Genomic DNA, 19,563 nt, shown 5'->3' with positions numbered 1-19,563 from the left:
TGCAGCTGGGGCCATGATCCCAGGCACAGGCCTAGCAGATGTGTTCAAAACAAACAAGTAAATGTCTTCACTACAGCCTCCCTCCAATTGTTCCATATTCTTGGTGGGGAAGAATGTTTTATAAAAACATACGAGGATTTTTATCCTTTACTTTAACATTCACTTGAGCATCGTGGTGAGGGGCTCATGGCCAGTCATTCAGTAACACAAAGCCAAGCTCCCCTTCCCCTGCTCAGACCAAACACAGAAGATCAGAAACTGAGGCATAAAGGGGAAGGGGAATTGGACTGGGAAAGGCCTCCTGCTCCTGGTTTATAATTTCTTTCTGAGTTTTAGTTTCCTTATCTGTAAAAAGAAGGGTCTGAAGTAGATGACTTCTAGAAAGCCTTCCAGTCCCTCCTTTGGGATCCTACCATCAGAGGAGAGAGACTCGACTCTCATAGATACTCACACTCACAGGGTCCCCCAGCTAGTTGGACCAGTCAGCTGGTTCAACCCCCATTTTACAGATGAGAAAGCTGAGGCCCAGAGAGTTCATGAAGGGACTTGCCCAAGTTATAAGCAAGAGAGATAGGATTTGAATTCAGGTCCTCAGATTGCAAGGCCAAAGCTCCCTCCACTCTATTCCACAGGGTAAAATTCGAACCCAAGTCCTCTGACTCCAAGGACAAAGCTCCCTTCACCCTATCCCACAGGGGAGAGGGAATAAGAAATGAGTCCCTGGCCCCACCCCAGATCAGCCTTGCCCCTTTACTGTTAGGTGTCCTTAGTCTCTGGGTCCAGCACAACCCCAGTGGCTCCCCGGTCCTGGCACAGAAGTCCAGACTCCTCCCTTGCAGAGCTGTGGGTACCCTTTGTCACGAGGCCACTTCCTGGTCTCCTTCCCCACCCTGGCCCCTGGGGGTCTCTGAGAGATGCTGGGCTCCCAGATCCAGGGTGGGAAAGGACCTCAGAAGTCACCAAGTCACCTCCACTCTTATACCCGAGGAAACAAGCCTAGTAAGAGTGTCATTGGATGGTGAGCCCTGGAGAGATGGCCTTTCTGTGAACCCAGGACTCAGCGCTGGGTCTGGTATACAGTAAGTGTTTAATAAATGTTTATTGATGGCTATTTAGCATTCAATGACTTATCCAAGGTCATACAAAAGGGAAAATAAGAGGTGTGGGGTCTGAGCCCTAGCCTGTGATCCCAATTCTGGGACAATTCTTTCCAGAAGTCAGCACTCATGCCTTTCAAGTCTGGATAGCTTCAAGAAACAGAATGCTTCCCTGTGTCAGGTCATTCTCTACTGACCAGAACTACTGACCACACTTACAGGTCACATAAGCCCTTCGCCACTGCTCCTCCCAAAACCTTCACGTGAACCATGGACCAATCTCAAACCAAACTAATGGAGAACCTAAGTGTATGCTGAGCTCATGGCCCCAGGTAGCCCTCTCACACAAAATCCCTGGCCAACTGCCAGAATAGAGCCCCCCACCCCCAGCAAATGCCCAGACTGCCGAGGTAGAGGCTGAGCTGTGCTGGGCAGCTGGAAAGCCCCCATCACTCTCTGGGGAGACTGTAGATTGCTGTATGCAATGCTGAAACAGAAACCTTCCACCCCCCACCCCCACCCCATCCCCAGTGGTTAGTGTCCAAGGAAGGCAGAGCTCGATGAACCAGATGAGCCTATCAGAAAGGGGCTGCCTTGGGCTCCAACATTCAAAACTGTAGTGGAGACAGAGCAAGGCAAATCCCCAACCTTTGTTCGTGAGTACAAATTCTGTGCCCAGAACTGAACCGGGCAATGTGGGGAGAAAGACTAGAAAAAGAGCCCCCGCCCACAGGCAGCTTCCTAGGGAATCCAACGGCTACACCTTCAATGCAGAAGTACACAAAATATGGAGCAAAGTCTTTCAAGAGGGAGAAAGTTTGAATAACTGGGAGTGGGAACACTGTGTAAGAGGCCATGGTGGGCCCGCCTCAGGGGCCACTATGGATGGCAAAAGTTTGAAGGGGGTCAATTCCAGCCTCAAGCGACAAGCCTGTGGCCAAGGCACCGGTGGCATTTAGGGGGATGGCATTAACAAGTTACAGCTAGGAGACTAAGGCAGGTAGCACAGGTCGGAGCTGCCAGGAAGGCTGAGAAGAGTGAAGGGAGCCCTGCCTGGCCCCAAAGGCTGAGGACATGCCATGCAGCAGGGTGGCCTGGATCAGTCCTCCAGCTAGTACTGACACATCCCTTCCCCTCTCCCTAATGCCCGTTCCTTCTCCATAAAAAGTCCGGGCAGGACTGAGTGACCACTAAGATCCCAGGCAGCCAGTCACATCTAGGAAACGCAGAAAAGAATAAATCTTTGCTTTCTAGAAGCAAGAAAATGGCTGAATGTTCGCTCACGGCAAAATGCTAACACAAGGACTCTGGCTCTGTGCAGCCCCAGCTCCCCCTCCAGTCCCCAAAGCCCACTGTAGAGGCCGGCCTTTGAGCCCAAGGGGTGCTGTGAGGCTGCTGCCACTCTAGCTACGTGCAAACCATCCTCTGCCTCCAACTCCAAGGCAGGCCTCTGGGTAACCCTCTCCTCCCTCTATTTCTTTACACACATACATGCTTTCTGCTCAGAAAAAGTCCAGCTCCCTGGCCACAGCCTTAGTCCCCAAGGGAAAAAGTGGGGAGGCCAGGGGGAAAGATGTACACACATACACACACACCACACACACACTCATACACATGCTCACATGCACACTGTCACACTCATACACACACGCTCACCACACACAAACTCATATACACACCCTCACATCCTCACACACACACACTCACACACACACATTCCTCTCAGAACCCCACAAACTACTGGCCTGGCCAACAACAAGTTCCCGGCAGGCCAAGGCTCTCTAGAGCCAGTGCCGATCCTCTGTATGTGTGTACTTACTCTCCAAAGCAGTTCTATGCCGGCGTGCTCCCACACTCCAGTATCCCTCTCACACACGCCCTTCTTCCTCGAGCAGAAACAATTGGAAGGAGGTCCTGTAGGAAGGGGACTGGGCTCAAGCCTTCCCTGCTCAGTCTCCCAAACAAGAGGAAAGGGGGAGGGGAAAATCCTATTTTCTAGAAACAGGAATTCAAATCCTGCTCCTTCCCAACCCTGAGTCACCTCCCCTCCCCTTCCCTCCCAATAGATCAGGGCGATGGGTAAACATTTCCAAATATGGAGAAGCAGGCTAAGGAGGATGTCCAAAAAATCACCCTTCCCTCTGTTCTGGCACTTGGAGGATATACCCCTCTTAAGAAGCAGTTCATGTCTCTTTGCCAATGATTAACCCAAAGAGATGCGGAGGCTGGACTCTGCTCTGAATGCCCTCCAGTTACTTTGGGAGGTGTAGGGGCAGAAATCATCAGGAAGTCAGTGGTCTGGGTGGCAAAGGGCCCTGGCGTGGCTGTGATTCACGACATTTCCCTCCCAACTGGGTTTAGGAACACGCCTGAGGGTGTGGCTGCAGTCCTGTGCAGGTGTGTGAGTGAGGGAGCAGCTAGGCTAGTGAAAAGGGGGTACAGACTAGAGCACCCCCCATCTCTCCTCACACACTCTCGGTTTCCCAGTAGGGAATGCTACTGCAGTCTTCAATCTCTCCTAATTGGACAGATTCATCAGGAAGCCCCCAGGCCAGACCCAAGCCACAGTATCTCAGATATCTCTGGGCCCGGCATTTCATTAGTTATGTTCTGACCATGTGTCCCTGGGAGACCACGGGCTGGTGCAAGCTTCTTAAAGCCCCTTTCTCATGATCATGCTTCTCACTTTCTAAACTTTCTGAACACTCAATCAGTTTTAGTAAGATTAGTGAGGAGAGGCAGAGGAAAATAAAGCATAAGAGAAAGGAGTCTTGATCGCATATCTGACCACCTAGGATTCTCCTCCTCTAACTGCACTTCATTGTCCAAGCAAACAGGCTTAGTTGCTGTTTATTCTTCACACTCAATGTTCCACATCCCTACCTCCTTGCCTTTGCAAAAGCTGAGCCTCTTCCTAGAATGCCCTCTCCTCTTACCTCAGTCTCTTAGAATTTGGAGCATCCTTCAAAGATCGGCTCAAACACTATTGCCTATAGGAAGACCCTCCTGCTCCCCATCCTCAAGTGCTAGTGCCTCCCCTTACCACCCAAAAAACACCTTGTATTTCTCAGTAAGTAAATATTTATTAAAAGAGGACCTATATGTATAAAAATATTTATAACAGCATTATAAATATTTATAACAGCAGAGAACTGGAAATAAAGGGAATGCCCATCACTTGAGGAATGGCTGAACAAATTATGGTCTGTGATTCGGATGGAAAACTATTGTAATATAAGAAATCATGAGCGGAATGCTCTCAGAAAAACCTGCAACAACTTACATGAACTGATGCAAAGTAAAACATATTGTGTACAGAGTAACAGCAAATACTGCAGGATGATCAGCTGGGGATGACTGAGCTTCTCTCTGCAACACAATGATCCAAGACCACTCAGAAGGACTTAGGATAAAAAATGCTGCCTATTCCCAGAGAAAGAAATGATGAGTCTGAACACAGATTGAAGCAAACTACCTATCTACCTACCTACCTATCTATCTATCTATCTATCTATCTGTCTGTCTGTCTGTCTGTCTGTCTATCTATCTATCTATCTGCTGTCTGTCTGTCTATGTCTGTATATGCATATATACATACATATATATTATTTAATTTAATAGTAGGTGCCATATATATAAAGCACCTACTATTTTCCAGGAAATGTGCTAAGTACTGGATTTATTTATTTTGTAAATAATTCAGATATGCTTCTGTAGGCAACTCGAGAAACTACCTGATGCCTGTTTGCTTTGATAGAAGGAGTCCCTCCCCAGGTCCTCCCTGGACCAATAAAATCTAAAGTCCAGCGACTCTCCTTCCAAGACATATTTCCCTCTGTCTCTTCATAAAGAACCTAAGTGACTTGAAAGAAGGCAGTATTTAATCTTGGTATGGCAGTGGAATTTTTTTCACTTTAACCTAAAGACTGTCATTTATGGTATTTTGGCAGGATAACTGGCTCTATTTATCTAGACAACAAAATAAAGTTGAAGAAGGCATAGCACTTCACAGTCAGAAGAAAAATCACTGGATGAAAAGGACCACAAGCTAGTCTTTGCCTCCCAGTTCATTAAAGACTATGTTCCAAAAAGCCCAAGTGTCCAGTGACAGACTTTCTTAAATTATTGCAATGACCTCAGAGCACTCGGTATACAGTAATGACATGGTCCATTACAACCTCCAACATGTGCGTGCACACACATATACACACACACATATACACATCACACACACACATATACACATGCACACATGTGCATACACATACATACACACACACATCTATGAAGGTCCCAATAATCTAGGTCAATCAAGATAATGGAGTATACATCTATCCCTAGCAATCCAATAATTCATACACACAGGTAGAATTACAACTATGTGCCCAAACTATCCAATCACTAAGCAGATTCAAAGAGCCTAGCTGGGGACACAAGACATAATAAACTAGACCAGCAAGAAATACAAAAGCATGTAGAATCAAGTGTCAGTTGGTGACCATGTGAAACAAGAGGAGGGACTAACCAAACTGCAAGTATTTACTAAGCACCCACTATGAGCATGGTATTGTGCTAGGCACGGAACAGAAAATAAAATAAATTTAAATATCCCTGCTTAAAGGTGCTTACATTTTAACAAGAGGGTAATCCCTAGGGACCAGGGGAGTCAAAAGATATCCTTCATAAAGTAGAGAATCTCACAGTCTGAAAGGTAGAACAAAGCTCAGAGGCTACCCAACCTAAAACCACATCTGTGACACTCTTCATTTGACAGTATCTATTGGTCACTACCTCCTGAAAGTTAGTCCATTCCATTCTGAGTCACTTTGGTGGGTAGTTTCCTTCACATCCAGCCAAAATCTGGCTCCCTACAGTTTCGACTCACTGGTTCAAGTTTTAGCTTCTGGGACCAAGTGGGAAAAAAAATCAACATGCATTTGTTAAGCATCTACTACGTGCAAGATACTTCGTGAGAATCGGCTTTCAAGGACTTGAAAACAGTCACCATGTTTTCTTACTTCTGCTTTACCAGCTAAACATCCATACTTTCTTTACTTGATCCTCATATGGTAGAAACCTGAGGTCCCTACCACCTACCAGTCACCTTCTTGCACACACTTTCCAGCTTATGTGTCTAAATGGGAGTGCCCAGAACTGAACACAAGACCCCAAAGGTCAGGTCTGTGCAGGGCAGAGCTCAGTAAGGCCATCAACTCTCTTATTCTGGTGACTATGCCTTTCTAAATCAACTGATTAATTCGGCCCAAGATTACTTTCTTTTTTGGTTGTAAAATCATACTCATAGGTCTCATACTGAAGTTGCTGACATTAAAATCTTTACACTGTGTTCACACCAACTATTTTTTAGACTTCTCCATCTTAGGATGTGAAATTGATTGTTTGGTCCCAAGCTTAGAATTTTTATATTTATTTTGACCATATGTACTAGAAATATATATGTTAGTATTTTACACAGCCAAGAAAGGACTATTTGCAAAGGAGTGAAGAAATTCCTTGGAATTCAAGATATTAGTTATATGGTGAGACAATCTCTCTGGGACCTGTTTTCTCAATTAAAAAAATGAGAAAATTGGCACATATGATCACTGCTTTTTTTCCCCCTTTGGGTTGAACAGAGAAGGAGTGGAAGGACATATCTGACAGCCAAGAAGTCTAAATGATGGAGAAGCCCCAGCAAAAGGGGAAAGAAGAAAAGGTGATCATTGTTTATCGAGCATAGTCTAGCTGCCAGACCTTCGGATCTATCCAAAGGCCCCATCATCTGCCAAATCACAAAAGGTAACAGCAGCAGCTAGAATATCTAGAAAAAAATGATGACTATATCCCAGAAACATGTGGATTTTATTAGTACACATGGGGAGGTCAGCCCCACATTTTCTGATCTGGCAACTGGAAAGCACAGGGAGTTTCTGGATTCTCTCTTACTTGACATAAACATTAGAAATCGGCATTTATCATCCATGGAGTTCATAGTTCATAGAATAATAAAACTGGAAGGGATTTTAGGGGACAGCTGGTCCAATCCCCTTATTCTACAGAAGGGGAAACTGAGACCCAGAAAGGTTAAATGATTTGTCCATGTTATATGGGTAGAGTAAGACTCAGAGGTTCACTGACTATACTATATCTCTTCAGCATTTCCAGCAACTTTACGGTCATCCTCACTCCCCACCCAAGAGCCACTCATAGTTTTCCCTAACTCTGCTATCACTCCAAAACTCAGAAAGATACAACAAGGCTATTTCCCTAGAGATTCGAGTCCCACTGGCTGTCCAGCATTCCCAGAAACTAGTGACCCAAGGGTCAGGGGCTCAGAGATAGAAACCTCATTCCAACCTCCCTCACTGGTGTGCCATTAGCCCAGGAAGGCAGACAAGTCTCTGAGCTTCAGTCCTAGGGCTACGGAGTAAAAAGGAAATTCTCTGACATTTTCCTATAGGATGAAAGAGGGATCTTTCTCCAAATTCTAAAGTGGTCACAAGGGCAAGGCAGGTGGTCACTGGGCACATGCCAAAACTGAGAGCCTGCCACCTGGTGTAGGCACAGAACCTAGACCAGGCCTCCTCTCAGTGCTGATCTCCCAGCTCCCTAATGGGGGCTTTTTGGCTGCAACTGTACATTCCTTTACAAACACAGCAAGCAATGAGGTCATTACTAGACAATTCAATAAGAAGGCCAATGAAAACCCAGCAGAGAAACAGCAGGATAGCCAAAAGCTCACTCTCCATAGTCCCCACTGGAGCTGTTCTAAGTGAGTCAGTAACCGCCAATTTTCAAACTCTCAGGCTCTCTATCAGCTGGCCTCCCTGCAGGGTTCTGGACCTAGATGATGCCAAAAGAATACTCGGGTCAAATAGAGTTCATGGAGGTGAACTTTGGAAGAAACCTGGAGATCCTAGATGCCAGGTGCCAGGCTCAAAATGTTTGCCTTGGGGGAGGCTCCAGGAATGAAGGCTCCCAGATCTCAGTGGCAAGACTTTATGGGAGAATCCACAGAGAGTATGGCTGGAAGGTATTTAGCAGTGAGGAAGAGAGACCAAGCAGGGATTAATCAAAGGCTCTGGATATTTCATATCCCAAGTACAGAAAAAACATCCACCATCTTGCCATGCCTCATGTCCTAGTCAGCTGACCAAAAAGCATTGCCAAATACCTGAAGCCCCACCCCCATAACCTCATAAGCAAAGGGCAAAAGCTTATAGAGACTGCTACATACCAATGATGTCTCTGACCAAAATAGGAGACCCGGTGAAAAGATGACTCCAAAGGAAGTCTGCGGTGGAAGAGCAGCTTACCCTCTGAGTGCTTCCTCTGGGTCTTTCACAACAGACACCACTTGAAAACTCTCTTCAAGTCCTGTAGAAAGCAAAATCTTCAACTCAGTCACCAAGAAAGAAGAGCCACTATCTCCCCAAGGTGGCTGGTAGGCCAGCTCTCAATGATCTGCCCTTGACCTAGGGTCCTCCATTCATGGTTAAACTTGGATAAGAGAATAAGAAAAGGGACTCCCAGTGGAAACTCAACTGTCTGGAGAAGAAGCCAAGCTAAGAGGCTTGAGCTGCTGCAGGAGTCGGGTCATTGGCCAGTTCTTTACTACATGACTCTGAACCAGTCCCATAACCTCTGGGTGCTTTCCTCACTGGGAGTTGGGGCAGGAAGACATTGGGGGAAGGGAAGAAGGAATTTAAAACAAAAAAAAGAAAGCAAGACTTCTTGTAAATAGAACAGTCATTCACAGCTCCAGGGGAGACTGGAAGTTCATTTTTTTAGAAACATGATCCTAACATCCAATTATCAGGATCATGGCACTTGCTATTTCTCTGGCCCCAAAGTGTTTTCTATAAAACTATTCTGTGAGTTGGGGGAGGAGAAAAGCATGGGAGAGAAAGAATCTGATTCAGCAAGAGAGAAAACTGAGTCTGAGAGCCAGTACAAGCAACAGAGTGGAACAATCCCCTCCCTCAGATATCCTGCCTCCAGGCTCTCCCCATCCTAACCAATCCATCTTCAAAGACTTGAAAACAATTGCCATGTTTTCTTACTTCTGCTTTACCAGCTAAACATCCATACCTTCTTTACTTGATCCTCATATGGTAGAAACCTGAGGTCCCTACAACCTACCAGTCACCTTCTTGCACATACTTTCCAGCTTATGTGTCTAACTGGGAGTGCCCAGAACTGAACACAGGACCCCAAAAGTCAGGTCTGAGTAGGGCAGAGCTCAGTAAGGCCATCAACTCTCTTATTCTGGCCACTATGCCTTTCTAAATCAATTGATTAATTCAGCCCAAGATTACTTTCTCTTTTGGTTGTGAAATCATACTCATAGATCTCATACTGAGATTGTTGTCATTAAAATCTTTACATTGTGTTCACACCAACTATTTTTTTGACTTCTCCATCTTATTACGTGAAATTGATTGTTTGGTCCCAAGTTTAGAATTTTACATTTATTTTGATCAGTGAAGGATATATGTACTATGTCCCTAACTTGAGGGGACTTCTCATTTCTACCAGGATTGGCTGCCCTCTGAGCTCGCAGAGTCACAGATTAAGAACTGCCAAGGTGACTTTCCTGAAGCACTCCTCACTCTCCTCCCTCTATAAGGGCTTCCGATAACCACCAGCAAATGTTTCCATCTGGCTTTTAACATGCTTCCAAATCTGACAAGTTATCATTCTAGATTAACTTTAATTGTGTTCCTCATAGGGGTTCTATGGATCTATGCTCTAGAGTCCCAAACTGGCCTATTTACTGTTCAGTGCTACGCTCTCCCATCTCCTGTGTTTCCAAGGCTGGCCCTCCTCACCTCCACCTCTTAGAACCCTAGAGACGCTGCAGTCCCAGCTCAAGGACCACCCCGTCATAATGTTCCCATTTACTCTACTCTTCTCCTGAAATGACTTTGTCTATATTTGGCATCAATATATTGTACTCCTCACCCCACCGGTGCCTCCCAATAGAATGCAATCAGCTCAGTGGCAAACGCCTTTTTTGTCTGTATCCCTGACTAGTACAGTGTCTGGCTCAGAGAGGTAACTTCAAAGCTCCCACATCTAGGACTCAAAGAGATTCTGTAGGTCCAATCCCCTTTGATTTATTTTATAAATGAAGAGAAACTGAGGCACAAGGAAGTTAAATGAACTACAAGGTTACAAACTAGTAAGAGGGAGACACTGGATCTGAACCCAGTCCTCTGACTCCAAAGTCAATGCGCTGACCATTGTTCCACATTGTCCAATAAAGACTTATTGAATTGAAATGGCAAAAGTATGACCCAAACCATAGCATCCAGACCCACAGACTCAGGGAACCAATCATCAAACTCAGTCTATTATGGCTGTGCTGAGTCCTGGACATAAAATTTAACCTCTGCACCTGTCTAGGTGCGGACAGTCTGGCCCAAGTGACAATGCCTGTGGCTCAGATGAAAATCCAATGTGTCCATAGGTTACAGAGCTAGGAAAAAACTTCAAGACCTATCTCTGAGCCTTGAGGAGGCCATGGTAGGGAGGACAGAGCTCTTAACCAGGAGAAACAGAGCAAGATTCAAATTCTGGCTCCATTTGGGTTATGTAAGTGGCAAGTCCTCTGCAAAATCAGGTGATAAGGAAGCAAAGAAGGAAGTGAGCATCAATGACTCATTTAAAAAAAAATAAAGAAGAGAAAATTCATCATCTGGTAGTGGGGACAGAGCCAAAATGGTGGAGTAGAGCTGAGACTCAGCTGAACTCCCCAACATTGCCCTTCAAACAACTGTAAAATAACTCCTAAAATAAAATTTTGGAGAAGAGTCAACAAAAGTTCAGGTTGGGATATTTTTCAAACCTAAGAAAACTTAAAAGGTTGACAGGAAAAGTTTGTGAGGGGCTGGGGGGACTGTCAGAGTCCACATTGCATTAGCAGCAATAGTGGTTTCAGAAGCTCTCAGTCCAGAGACTTTAAGGGAGTTGGACTGGTCAGAAAGAGACTACAGGGAACCCCTGACTGGTACTGGGTGCAGCTGGAACTAATTGGCACCTCTATTGCCCATACACAATCCAGGGTCACAGGTTCAGGGCAGAGAGAAACACTGGGGGTTTGTCACAAAGGAGCAGGAGCCTCAGTCACAGTTTCAAGACACAGAGAGCTAGCATTTGTGACTCACAGGGGACCAGGAGCCCTTCCTAGGTAAAGACCAGAGCAGACCAGGAGAGCAGTGACCACATCTCTCCCTGCATCACACCACCATGGAAGTGCCAAAAACATTCAGACCTCCAGGACTAGCTCTGAAAACAGCATCACAAAAAAGCCTAAAGCTTGAGACAATGCTTCCCACCCGGAGAAGAACAGAGCCCAACTTTATGTTAAAGTTCAAAGTCAAGAAATAGATTGGGGGAAAAAATGAGCAAACAACAAAAAAAGAACTTGACCATAAAATATGACCAAGGTGATAGGGAATATTCTATATAGAGAGATATAGATATATGTGTGTATACCTACATATGTATATACATATACATATACATACACACATGATATAAACTCAGAAGAAAACAACAATGTGAAATTCTAACCAGGACCTCTCTTAATCCAGTTCCCTTTATCATTCCCTCCCCACCTTCTTTTATTTCCTTCACTTCCCATTTTCCCATTGGGTAAGTTATATTTCTATACGCAACAATGTGAAAACAGCTACAAACCAAGCATCAAGGAAAAATGCTCATTGGACCCAAGCCCAACAAGACAAGCTAAAGAAAGAGATAAGAGTAGTAGAAGAAAAACGGGGGGGGGGGGGAGGCGGGGGCAGGGAATGAATGATGTCGGAAAATTCTGAAAAGAGAATTAACAACTTGGTAAAAGAGATACCTATAAAAGCTCTGAAGAAAATTACATCTTAAAAACCAGAATTACTGTAATAATAAAAGAAGGTCAAAAATTCACTGAAGAACCAAATCAGAATTGACCAGATGGAAACAGAAACAAAATCTCACTGAAAAAAATTGTTCCTTAAATATTAGACTTGGGCAAGTGGAAAGATTTTCTTGCATAAAAGAGGTTTCACAATGGAGGGGGGATTGGGGTGGGGCAGGCAATGCTTGAACCTCTCTCATCAGAATTGGTTCAAAGAAGAAAGAAAAGAGAGGGGAGAGAGAGAGAGAGAGAGAGAGAGAGAGAGAGAGTTGTTGTTAGGTTGTTGTTTCTTTTTTTGATGTGTTATGGGAAAAACACAACCTAACATCAATAAAACAAAACCAAAAGAATGAAAATATAGGAGAAAATGTGAACTATCTCATCAGAAAAACAGCTGTCCAGGAAAACAGACACAGGAGAGATAATTTTAAAATTATTGAACTACCTAAAAGCCATGATCAAAAAAAGAGCCCAGACATCATCTTTCAAGAAATTATTCCAAGCAAAACTGCCCTGATATCTTAGATCCAGAGGATCAAACCAAAATGGAAAGAATCCACCAATCACCTCCTGAAAGAAATCTCAAAATGAAAACTCCCAGGAATACGATATCCAAATTCCAGAGCACCAACATCGAAGTGAAAATACTTTAAGCAACCAAAAGGAAACCATTCAAAGATCATCGAGCCACAGGTAGGATCATGCAAGATCTAGCAGCTTCCATGCTAATGGAGTAGAGGGTTGAGAATTTGATGTCATAGAAAGCAAAGGATCTAGGAATAAAATTTGACATAATATTGTTTGCCTTCTCAGTGGGTGGGTGAAGGAGTGGGAAGGAGGGAGAGAATTTGGAACTCAAAATGTAAAAAAAAAAAAATGTTAAAAATAAAAAAAAAATTAAAAAGTTATTTAAAAAAATAAAGAGAGAAGGGCTATTGAGAAAGGAATCAAGGACAAATAAAGGCTGGATCTGAATTATATCCACTCTCTGGCAAAACAAAAAAAAAGGAGAAGAAGAAGGAGAAGGAGGAGAAGAAGGAGAAGAAGGAGAAGAAGGAGAAGGAAGAGGAGGAGGAGGAGGAGGAGAAATCTCCCTACGGCATAGAGAGTAGAAAACTGAACAATATTTCAGAACTTCTGTTTCATAGAGTCACCTCCCCCTCTATTCTTCTTTGGTATTTTGAAACGTTCATGGATGTTTATTACATTTGTGATGAAAAATTAATTATTATTATTTTTAGTGAGATTACCAAATGTTCTGTAAGGTCCCTTCTAGCCAAAGTCTATAATCTCTAGGGTCACAGATCTTGAGCCAGGAAGGACATTAGAGGAGACCTATTCTAATCCCTTTCCATTTCTGAGGAATGATACTGAAGTCCAAAGAGGCTGTCACTTGCCAAAGGTCATACAGTCAAACCATCAAATTCAATTTCAGAAATACTGTCCCAACTTATGGCTAATATCTCTACCCAGGGTAATGTTGGAGGGACTCACTCCATGCTAAGTACACCCCATGACTGTCTGGTGGTCACGGACCTCACTGCCCCTTCTCTCCCCACTCCTCCCCTCACAGCTGTTTCCACAAGTTACAAGAAGAGGTTTCAATGAGGTGATGCCACTATCAGCATCCTTTCTCTTCTTTCAACCAGAACACAAGGTTCTTGAAACTGGTGACGAGAAGCCCAGAATATCGGGGCTGCCTAGAGTTCAGCGATCTCCTGAAGAATCTGTGGTACAGAGAAATGACCCATCAAAGTTCACACAGCTAGTGAACATAATTTTTTTTTTAAGTCAGAGCTGGAACTCAGGTTTTCCAAGTCCCAAGTTGAGGATAATTGAGATATGCCACAGTCTCTTCCGAAAGATGCTGCCACTCTCCCTGACCAACATATGGAATCTAGAATTAGGGGAAAACTTGGAGGTTGTATCAGCCAATCCCCTCATTTTACATATAAAGAAACTGAGTCTCAGGGATGTTAAGTGCTTTGCCTAAGGTCGCCTTGGGAGTGAGCAGGCTTTGAATTCGGAGCCCTAATTCCTGACCTGGGTCTCTCCTCTAGTCATTGCCTTCTCTCTTCTGTGAAGAAGGAACACTGGACCTGAATTCAGAAGGCCTAGGTTCCAATTCCGGCTCTATCTTATCCTAGCTGTGTGATGGTGGCCAAGTCTTCCTAACCTCTCTGGGCTTCCCTTCGTCATCCTTCCAATCCCTAAGATTCACTGCAGCTTTACATGATGAAGTCTGTTCCCTCTGAGCCTCATCACATCTATCGACGAGTATTTATTGAGCACCTACTGTGTTACAGGCATTATATCAGGCACAAGGAATGAAACGATGTCTGCCCTCAAGAAGCTTATGTTCCAACGGGTGAGAAAAGGGCTTCTAAAATGACCCCAGGTGTGCAGAGGCAGAGGATCACACAAGCAGAAGGAACCTCCCAGGGGTCACATCATCCCACCTACACCTGATGCTCTCCACAGCATCTGAGAGGGGGAGCCCAGGTCTTGGGGAGACAGCTCTGCTCACCACGCTGCCCCTGACATCACACCCAAAGTTCCTGATTCTGCCCTCAGGGTAATTAACGCCTTCTTCCAGGATGGGGGATGGTCATCCCAAACCCCACCCACAAGCACATCCCCTGCTCCCAACAGCCAACCTATGCAACTTCCCAGGAATGAACCCATTAAACATAAAATTATAAAAATAGCCCTTACTATGAGCCCACTACCACGCTAAGGAGAAGAAAGGTTAAGGGATGGACTGGGCTCAGAAAGAACCAACCCTCTGGATAATGCAGCTGGAGCTGCAGACATTTCTGGCATGGCCCAAACAAGCAATTTTCTCCCCAAGACCTCCTGTGGTCTTAATCACTGCACAAGAAACTTGTCGGCAAATTGCTAGTTCAAATGGCAATTTTTAATAAGCTCAAGTAGCAGGCCCCAGAATGCATGCTGGAAGGTGAACTCTCGGTGCCCCTATTTTCAGATCTATGGACCTGGGCAAGGAAGGGCAGCTGAGATTTGTCTGCCCACTTCCAGCAGCAGGGAGTAATGACTCACTTCGATTTGTGTAAGTCATACCTGACTTACACCCCCAACCAATTTCACACATCCCATTTGTATCTGAACTGGAAAGGCGCAATTCAGGTCAAACCTCACCCTAGCAGGCATCCTTACATCTGGTACCACCCTTGGGAGTTACAGGTGCATTCCATGCTAACTAGTACTCTGACTAGAATTCCCTGCTAACAAATATCTCCTGACAGGGCGGTCCATGTGGCCAGCGAGGGGGTTCCCAGAGCTCCTTAATTATATGAAGCTGTTTCTAAGCTGCCCACCTCCCCTGCCCAAGAGGTAATGCTTCCTCAGCTTTAAGCAATCCCAGTTTCCATAAAGGACTAGCACTGATGAGGCACTCAAGTCAGGCTGGACCAGGGCAGAAAAGCACTCCCCAGAAGCGCCCAGACCATTTCTTTACTCGGTCAGTTCATTTGCACCCACTGCTAATATTGATTCTTCAGGTGATACATGCATTCTGTAGCACCTTTCCCCTTATCCTGTCAGTTCTCCGATGACAGGGACACTCTCCAGCACTGACACCCATGATATCCCCAGAGTTTAGTCAGATCACGTCAGTTATGAGAGCATTTTACCTAGAATCATGGCTATATCGTTAGCTCCAAATTCAGCACTGCTCTGTCCCAAGTGAGTGAGGGGTGTGCAGAAGGAGAGGGAAAGGGAATGGAGGTGAAAAATGATGAGGCTTGTGGCCATGGCCCCAAAATGCAGAGGAGTCAGTTACTCAGAAAGTTTATTTTCTGGTTGAAATGTCTGGGACTCAATGATGGAAAAGCAGCCTGGAGTCACGGAAAATGTCATGGGCTCTCAGTCAGATTGAGAGCTTGCCTTCCCCTCCTGGTCAGGTCAGCTGAGGAGCCAGGACCTCGGAGGGCCCTTGGAGATCTGCACCTAGCAGCCTTGGGAGAGCCTGGAGGATCAGAGACCACACCTCACAATAGTGACAACAGCCAACATTGACGTGCTTTTCGAAGCTGGTGGAGGGTCAGCCTTCCACTCTCTAAATGAAGCTTTACAACCCTGTTGTGAAGTCCTACTGTGTGCATTACTGTCCCCATTTCATGGACAGGAAACAGGCTCGGAAGGCACAGAGGTAGTAGGAAAGGGAGGGTTTAACCCAACTCTTCCTAAATCCACATCTAAAATTCTATTTTTAAAAGTGCTGAGGCACTAAAAGTGCTGAGATTCTGGCTCATATCCTCTGGGATCGGGGACAAATTCCTTCACCTTCCAGGACCTCAGTTAGGCCATGCTGCCAGGGATGGCCAGTTCAGGACAGCCAGCGACAGGATGTTTTCTCAAGTTAATTTACTGGACAAAATTCCCCTATTTTTGACGGGATCAGAGAGAAATAGCAAAAAGAACCGATACTGTATAAAACATGCATTTGCCTAAAAGGGTCAAAAGCTAAGAAAGCAGACAAGGGACATGGCAGAAAGAGGAAACAAATCACTTCAGAGTGGTTGGTTCAATTTGAGGGCAGAGTTCCCTTGGTGACGAAGCTAGCATCTGTCTCCATCCCTCCCCTCCTCTGTCTCTCCCTCCCCCACCCCGTCTCTCTGCCCCCTCCTCCCTTCTCCCTTCCTTTTTCCCCTTCTGCTTCCTCTCTTCCCCTTCCCTCTCCCTCTCTCTCCTCTCCTCCCCTTATCCCTTTGTTCCCTTTTTCCTCACTTTCCTTCTCCCTTCCTCCTTCTGCCCTTTCCCCCTCTCTTTCCCCTTCCCATCCCTCTCTCTCCCTTCACTCTCTCTCCACCCCCATCCCTCTGCCCCTTTCTCCCTCCCCACTCTCTCCCTCATACACACTCACACACCCCTCTCATTGCCTAAGCGCAGACTTCAGGGAAGCTGTGCTTGATGCCCCTTTTTGAGGCAGATGAGTCTGAAAAAGGCCACACAGACCCATCCAATGCCTCCCACTCTGCTCCAGTCAACGAAGCCCAGCCATCCATGGCTGTATTTCCCAAGCCCTAGCCTGGGGCCCTGTCAAGGTGGGCCCTCTGAGTGCCCTCCTGCCCTGATTCAAACCACAGTATTATGAACTTGGGGATGAAAGAGAGCAGGGCTTCAGTGGAAGGAGGAAGCCGGTGATTCTAAAATTAGGCAGTGAGGAGAGAGTGGAAGATGGAGCCTTAGGTACATTCCCCCACCCCAAGGGTGAATAACATGTCTAGAGCCAGGCAGGTGCTCAATAGGTGCTTCTTGACGGACTGGTCTTCCTTGCTGGCCATCCTCCAACGGCAGTGCCTGAGAGAGGCCACATGGTCTGAGGACCATGGGCTAAGAATTAAGGAGAAAAGCTCACAGTCCAGCAAAGCTCCTTAACCACTCACTGGTCCTCCAAATAGGCCTGGGTAGGAGGCTGCCCAGGGCATTCACTCACTGCCCAGAGGAGAGGAGTTCAGGAAGACAAAACCGAGGAAGGCAGTGATTTAGGCCAAGTGGCATAAAGACAGAAAAGAACTCCCTCCTTTCCCAGTCTGACAATTCAAGAAGAGACAAAAGTGAGAGCCTGGTGGGCTGGGCCTTCCCAAAGCTTCCATACACACTAGCTCTATGGAAGACTAGTTGGGTGTGGTCCAGACAGACAAGAATTATGTGATGGGGCTGAGGAAGGGAGAGGCCCACAGAGGCTTGTTTCTGAAAAGGACTTCGCCTGAGCCCAGCCTCTTTCTCAGTGCACCTTCAGCAGGTGGGAAAGGCAGACCCTGCCCCTGAGCCTCCAGGTAAATCCAAGAGGGAAGAATGCACTTCTTACCCAGGGGCTCCCACTGTGATAGGGCAAGGTCCAGGGAGCCAGTCCACACAGTCCATACTTCCCACCTGGGAGGGAAGGATTCTGTGCTCAGCCATCTAAAAGGAGACTTAGGCCCTTAGACTTTGCAGAAATACAAGTGTGTATGTGTGTGTGTGTGTGTGTGTGTGTGTGTGTGTGTGTGTGTGTGTGTGTGTGCGCGCATGCGCACGCGCGGGCACTAATCATATGATTTGTCCTTTTGGCTATGTATGTTTGCAGGACACAATTGCTAATACTATGTTAAATAGGACTTTGCTATGTGAGGTTGGAATAAGCAGGTAGTAATTTGTGGACAAGAAATGGCAAGAATTTTCTGAAGCTTTCTATTACCCTGAGGATACGCAGTCCTCAGGCTGTCATTTACAGCTCTCTCCAATCTGGCTCCCACCTCTCTCTCTATCCCCCTTCATACATTCTCTCAGGAACGGCATTAACTGTTCCCTGTGTATGGCATGCATTCTCCCACCTCCAAGCTTTTGTAAAGGCGCTCCCCCCCCCATGTCTGGAATGTCTTCACTCTACACTCTTTGGCCTTTCCAAAGCCACAGCTTCCTTCAAAGCCCAGTTCAGGTGCTTCTCCCTCCCTGCTCAAGTGCCCTTCTCCCTAATTAATAACAATAACATTTACAATCAATAGAGCACTTGAAGGCGTGTACCTGACCAAGAGCATCCTATAAGTTCCTCACAGCAACCCTGGGAGATAATGGCTATTATTATCCCCACTTTAGAAAAGAAAACCGAGACTGAGGTGAAGGATTAATGTCTTCCCCTTTCATCTACTCTGCATGTATCTTGAATATAAAACTTATTAGCTGTATGACCCAGGTCAAGTAAGTCACTTAACTTCCATGTGCCTCAGTTTCCTCAACTGCCAAGTGGGGATAATAAGAGTGCCTACCTCCCAAGGGTGTTGTGACCACAAATGCAATAAAGCGTTTAGCATGTGACTGGTACACAGTAGGTGTTTGCTGTGTGATGCTTTTTCAGTGACTGAATTCACTTCACTTCACCAGATCTCTCTCTTCCTTATTGCCATCAGCAACACAACTCTTCATCCATTTAATCTGTGGACACTTAAGGGCTGATCAGTGGAAAAAACCTTCTGTAGGAGAAGGACTTGAGTGGACTCATCCTCACCTGCCTAAATATCGAATTTTGCTGATGACCACTAGTGAATGTGTAGGCAGTCTGACCAAAGGAAATGCTCAACAGAGTCAGAAGAATGAAGCAGTCAGCAAGGGAGTCGGGCAAAGGGAGCATGCCTCAGAAAGAAGCTTGTCCAGGAGATCAGCTGCAGGAGACCAGACTTGGTTGGGAGAAAGCAGGACTCTGGGAAGGACACCTCCTCAGGCTTCGGAACATCTGCCCCTTACCCATGAAAGGGCAGTACCAGCCCAGAACACTACAGGCTGCTAAAAAGCAGAGGAAGTCAATCACACCTCATGGAGGTAGCTATTTGTATGTTCTTAGGGCCAGGCCCCAGGGTTGTGGTTAAGTCACTTCACTCAGCAAAGGAGGACACAGAATGACTTCAGAATGGTTCCCCCAAAGGCCGCTGCTTTTGTTTGGTGAAATTGGAGATTCAGGAAGTTTGAGAGCTGGCCCACTCACATAGGCACATATCCCACTGCAGCATGGTGGGGTCTCTGTTTCTCCCAGACTACAGTGGGGGCAAGCTG

The 19,563-nt window shown here is 45.8% G+C and overlaps 1 protein-coding gene across 4 annotated transcripts in view; it reads right to left on the bottom strand.

Moving 5' to 3' along the window:
• Nucleotides 1-19,563, bottom strand: part of LPP (LIM domain containing preferred translocation partner in lipoma) — a 666,236-nt gene that overhangs the window by 610,437 nt on the left and 36,236 nt on the right. For 2 of the 4 annotated variants that reach the window (XM_072618829.1, XM_072618833.1), the window contains exon 2: nucleotides 8,335-8,474. The exons of 1 other annotated variant lie outside the window; for it this stretch is intronic. The gene's annotated coding sequence lies outside the window, so the exon portion shown is untranslated. Of the gene's footprint in view, nucleotides 1-2,916; nucleotides 3,037-8,334; nucleotides 8,475-19,563 lie in introns of those variants that run through there. One more of the 4 variants, XM_072618830.1, reaches the window with a different exon arrangement.

Source organism: Notamacropus eugenii, chromosome 6, assembly GCF_028372415.1.
Source record: "Notamacropus eugenii isolate mMacEug1 chromosome 6, mMacEug1.pri_v2, whole genome shotgun sequence".
Classification (NCBI taxonomy): Eukaryota; Metazoa; Chordata; class Mammalia; order Diprotodontia; family Macropodidae; genus Notamacropus; species Notamacropus eugenii.
The sequence above is the reverse complement of the archived record's forward strand: the minus strand, read 5'-3'. Positions and strand labels throughout refer to the sequence as shown.